Raw genomic sequence first — 6000 nt, 5'->3', positions numbered from 1 at the left:
AGCATATTAATCAAACTTGCTATGGACCTGATGCTGAGCTCTGGTCCTCCACGTGTGTACAGGAAGAACAGCTGACAGAGGTGTTTTTTTTTTTTCCCCCCCTAGTGGTGGAGCTAGACTGATAATGCTTCCTCACACACCTTTTCATTCCTTGTTACCACAGGCATTGCTTTTGAAGATGATTTATGGTTTTAAATAAGCCCTGATGGCACAATGGTTAAGTGCTTAGCTGCTAACCAAAAAGTTGGCTGTTCAAAGCCATCCAGTGGCTCTAAGACCTGGTGATGTGTTCTAGTGAGGATTTACAGGCCAGAAAACCTTAGGGGGCACATCTACTCTGTCCCTTGTGGTTACTGTGACTCAAAATCATTTCAATGGTACCTAACAACAATAAGACAATCACAGCAGAATTTACTGAGTGACATTATAATCTTAATTGAGACAGTTATAAGTAGGCTCCTACTTGTGTTCCACATCAGTTTTATGTGCCTATCCAGAGATGTTTGTAATTCAACTTGAAATGATTGGAACCAATGGAACAAAATGATGCAGAATATGCCTAATGGGGGGGGCACTGGCCATTGAGTTGATTCAGACTCATGGTTACCCCCACTGGTTTTCCAAGGCTGTAAATCTTTACAGAAGTAGATTAACTCATCTTCCTCTCACAGAGCAGCTGGTATTGGACTTGAACTGCTGACCTTCTGGCTTGCAGCTAAATGCTTTCCCCATTATGCCATCAGAGCTCCTTATGCCTATCAAAGGTTAATCCAAAATATAACTTTGATTTACTTCTGATATATATTAGGTTATTTTCTTTGGAGTGGATGCGGGGAGGAAGAAGGTGGAAATTACTCAGTATTTATAATTTTTTAATGGTATAGTTGTTCCTTAACTTCCCAACTCATTTGTAAGTAAGTAGGTTTTTTGTTTTTTGTATTAGAAGCACATTTCCCAATAAGAAACAATCTTATGAGTAATGAGTTGTCTTCTCAAATCACACATAGCACATTATTTTCTGCTTTTTTTTTATTATTATTATTTCATCATTATTCATATAATTGGAGCTCTGGTAGCATAGTGCCTAAGGCACTCGACTGCTCACCAGAAGGCTGCCGGTTCAAACCCACCAGCCACTCCTCAGAAGGAAGATTTGGCAATCTACTTCCGTAGTGATACTGCCTCAGAAACCCAAGGAGGGGTCACTATGAGTCAGGTCCGACTCCACGGCACATAACAACAACAACAACATTCATATAATTATCACAACCTCCTATGAGTTAAAATCAAAACCAAATTCACTGCCATTGAGTAAATTCCAACTCATAATGACCCTATAAGACAGAGTAGAACTGCCCTATAGAGTTTCCAAGGCTATAAATCTTTACCAAAATAAATGCTCCATCTTTCTCCCACAGAACAGCTGGAGGGTTCAAACCACTGACTTTTTGGTTAACAGCTGATGCTTTATCCATTACACTACCAGAGCTCCTTTACCTGTGAGTTAGGTATTACTATAACCAGAACTTGCAGGTGAGGAAACTGAGGCACAGAGCTGTGCAGTGACTTTTCTAAGCTCATTGAGCAAATTAGTAAAGGAGCAAGGATTCCGACCTACCAAGTGTGGCTGTCATCTTAGTCCATGGTTTTTCTCATTGCGCCGAAGAACTTTTCAGCCACACTTAACAACTGTGGTAGACTGAACTAAAGGGGTCAGCTGCCTCATATCACTTCCTTCTCCCCAGACACTGACCACAGGTTACAGAGTACTAGTATTAAGATCAATGTGCACCCTGTGTTTACCACACTGGGAATTATGATATAAATCATAAGCCACTGGACTTGGATTTGAGCTGTGATTTTGCCATTCATTTAGGTAATTGTTCAAATCTTGGCTATCTCAGCTGTAAAATGAGGACAATGTCACATTTTGTTTAGAGAAATGATATAAATTATAGGAAAGTATCTTGTGCATTATAAAGTCCTTCACAAGTGCAACTGTTGTTGTTGTTGATTCATGTGAGTACAGCAATTGACCATTTCGAGAAATGTCCTAGAAGCATTTAGCAGCCAGCTAAAGCTCACCTCTAATTAGAAATTGATTCTGGGCTCATTCACAAAGTAAATCAATATGTTATTAATCAATAATAAAGTGCTGTGGAACTTTGTGTTCTTACTTGGCTTAGACTGGGCTAATATTTTATATTCTGTATATCTGGTGGCATAGTGCCTAAGGCACTTGACTGCTAACCAGAAAGCTGGCAGTTCAAACCTACCAGCTGCTCCTCAGAAGGAAGGTTGGGCAATCTACTTCCGTAGTGATACTGCCTCAGAAACCCAAAGAGGGGTCGCTATGAGTCAGGTCCGACTCGATGACACTTAACAACAACAACAACATATTTGAATGGGCAAGAACTTTCCCTAATAAAGCAAAAGGGACCAGTGAGGACATTCTGGAATGAAAGAGGCTTCTTAAGAATGAGAATGGACTCAAGCATAGCAAAGACTATGAAGATACCGGCCAATGTTTCGTTCTGTTGTACATAGGGTCACATTGAGTCAGAGTTGACTCTATGGGCCCTAACAACAACAACAAAGAGTGAGAGGGAGCCAGGTTCAGTGGGTCCCAGAATCTTCACTGCTAGTGAGTTTTGGCTATTGTAACATACTTACAGAATACCAGTCCTGAAAGAGCCAGAGGTGTCCCACAAAATTGTGTTAGGGAATGCTGGTTTGGACAAGATTAACCACCTTTTGCTAGCTAGCTTGCTTACATGCTTGTTTAATTCCGTCACATGCTAGAGTCATCAGATGCTTGCACGGACTGGGAAGCACAGACAGGTAAGTTATGGTGTTCAGTACGCTGCATCTCTCAACCTGATATGACGATAGAACCACCTCCCCCACTCTCTTAAAATAGCTCACTCAACATTTTTGTCATGGAATACATTTGGGAATTTTATTACATTTTATTATAAATAGAAGCTATTTTAAAACACAAACCCACGGACATTTGCATAAATATTTAGGTTTGGCTAAGTGCCTAAATTTCAGGTATTATGCTAGGTGATTTCACATATGTTTTCTAATTTAATCTGCAAAGCACAATCCTCTGAGGGAGATAATATTCAAAGCATTAAAGTAATTGTCCGCAAGTCACTGTGAATGACAGAGCCAAAGAGCATCCTGGCCTCCTGACCTCAAAGCACGCTCACAGTATTGGCTCCTACTTTGGCATCACAAACTTGCAAGCCCATGTCTGTCCTCGAGCACAACATGAATCTCCAAGATAATCTGCAGAACTCTCAGTAAGTTCCACAGGTCCACACCACTCATCAAAAACACTTTTGCAGACCACCTAAAATTAGGTAGCTAATTCTGCCTAACACAGTTTTCCTAATGTCTTTCTTACTGACCTCTTTCCTGCGCCCACTGAACAAAGCGAACGTAAGAGGAAAAGCTGACCCATGCTGCAGTTCTGGATGACTCAGTGGCTGCTTCTCTGATTCTTACCACCCCTACATGGTTGTTAGCTTCTCTTGAGTGGATCCCATATTCACGATGAATCCATGCACAACACCCTCCCTATGATTGGTTGTGGTTTGGACCCTTCTAATCCATAGGATTTTCATTGGTTGATTGTTTTGGAAGTAGATTACTAGGATTTTTCTTGTAGTCCATCTTAGTGTGGAAACTCTGCTGAAACCTGTTCAGCATGGTGGTGGTGTTGTTGTTGTTATCTGCCCTCAAGTCAGACCCAACTCATAGCGACCCCTCCTTGGGTTTCCGAGGCGGTATCACTACAGAAGTAGATTGCTCCATCTTCCTTCCGCGGAATAGCTGGTGGGTTTGAACTGCCAGCCTCCTTGTTAGCAGTCAAGTGCCTCAGGCACTACGCTACCAGAGCTCCTGTTCAACGTGGTAGCAATACGCAAACCTGCGCCGACAGTTGGGTAGTGGCTGTGCATTGGCCGGGAATTGAACCTGGGTCTCCTGCATGGGAGGCAAGAATTCTACCACTGAACCATCACTGCCTTCCCTCCCTCTGCAATATACATTCTAGCTATTCCAGAATTCATTCTTGACCTTAAAAGAGAAGGAACAAAAGAAATAAAAAGGAGAAGGAATTTCTAACAGGTGAATTTTGCAGTGTTTTAGCCACTTTTAAGAAACACCTTATGGGGGAAGAGGTTGGAACATGTGGCTAGCTAAATCTTTCACATTACTGCAAGTCAAGAGTTAAAGTATCTGTCTCCAGACTAAATTTAGAAAAGCACAGGGAAAGGGAAGGGAAATAGTACTTATTAAGCACCTACTGTGTACAGGTGCTTTATACATATTAACTAATTTTAATTTTAATCATTTGACATGAGTGTAATTCTCTTCATTTTACAGATAATGAAACTGAGGTCCAGAGAGACTGCATAACTGACTGACCGTAGTCACACATAATAAGTGGTTGCAAAGCATACCTGACTCCAAATCATTTGTTTTGGATGCTCGCTCTGCTGCCTCCTAGCTAAGCACCCTGCATTATCATCCTGAAAGAGAGAGAAGGGAAAACACAGGTGTTCGTTGCATTAGCTGATGGAGCTTAATAGCATCATCTTGGAATTGATAAATTTTTGATTGAATACTTGGAAAAATATTTTTAACATTTCAGTTTTCTTAAGTCATATGCTACTTGATTATAAGTGAAGATGGAGTTAAAAGGATAATAATTTAACTACAATTTTAGCTTCTATTAAGCCTTTCACTATGAAGGTCAGAATACTTAACAAGCACTCATTAAGGTTTGTTGAACCCCTTTGAAGTACAGACTCATCATTATTACCCTTTGGGAAACTAGAAAACTGAGACAGGGAGAGGCTAAGTATCTTTTTTCAAAGGCTCTTGTTAACATAGATTAATGTTCTAAACCCCAAATTAGTTTTAAGCAAGAGTTACTTTCAGTTCATAGTTCCTTCATGTAAATGAATCAGAAAGCCACAAAATAAAGCATCAGAAAGTATATATTTCTGAATCAAGATCAGACTTCTCAACCTCAGTGCTATTGGCATTTTGTTTGTTTGTTGTTGTAAGAGGCTGTCCTGTGCATCGCCAGACGTTTAGTGGCATCTCTGGTCTCTACTCTCAAAATGCCAGTAGCAACCCCCCTTCACTTGAGACAATCAAAACTGTTTCTACTCATTGCCATGATGAGGACCCCTGCCCTAGAAAACAGCACATACATATGTTAAGAAACCATGATTTATAATAGAATGCTCACTTATCAATACCATCTTTCTCTCTAGTCTAATAAAGTCTAATACTAGTCAAAGAATCCAGAGTAAGTCATGACTAGGAAGAACATAGTTCATCTACCCTAGCATTTTTGCAAAACGTGTGAAATATCATGATGTTAATAAAGTTCTCATTTAGAGATTCCTGGAGCCCTGGTGATGCAATGATTAAGCACTTGGCTGCTAACCGAAAGGTCAGCAGTTCAAACCCACTAGTGGTTCCAAGAGAGAAAAGACCTGGTGATCTGTTCCTGTAAAGATTATAGTTTAGGAAACTTCAATGGGGCAGTTCTCGCTGTCCTCTAGGGTTGCTATGAGTTGAAATCAATTCAATGGCACAGAACAAGAGATTTATTCAGTTGAACAAATATTTGTTGAGCATTTACTATGTGTCAGATACTGTACAGGGACTTGGGATATGTCAGTGAACCAAAGATTCCTGTCTTCTTGGAGCATGTGTAATACATAAGTAAATTCAATATCATGTGGGAGCTCTGGTAGCATAGTGCCTAAGGCACTTGACTGCTAACCAGAAGGCTGGCGGTTCAAACCCACCAGCCACTCCTCGGAAGGAAGGTTGGGCAATCTACTGCTATAGTGATACCGCCTCGGAAACCCAAGGAGGGGTCTCTATGAGTCGGGGCCAACTCGATGGCGCACAACAACAACAACATGTTTTATATGATACATGTTTTGGAAAATGAAAAAAATAATGTTT

At 40.6% G+C, this 6000-nt stretch overlaps 1 protein-coding gene and 1 non-coding gene across 2 annotated transcripts in view; one reads left to right on the top strand and one right to left on the bottom strand.

Annotated features, from left to right (window-relative positions):
- The window catches only part of FREM1 (FRAS1 related extracellular matrix 1), a 212180-nt gene that overhangs the window by 169911 nt on the left and 36269 nt on the right, over positions 1-6000 (top strand). The window lies entirely within an intron of this gene.
- On the bottom strand, positions 3964-4034 carry TRNAG-CCC. The gene has a single exon. It is a non-coding gene; the product is annotated as a tRNA-Gly (tRNA).

Source organism: Orycteropus afer, unplaced genomic scaffold, assembly GCF_000298275.1.
Source record: "Orycteropus afer afer isolate SDZICR_OR568_19922 unplaced genomic scaffold, OryAfe1.0 scaffold00584, whole genome shotgun sequence".
Taxonomy (NCBI): domain Eukaryota; kingdom Metazoa; phylum Chordata; class Mammalia; order Tubulidentata; family Orycteropodidae; genus Orycteropus; species Orycteropus afer.
Note: the sequence above shows the minus strand (reverse complement) of the source record. Positions and strands in the feature narration are given on the sequence as shown.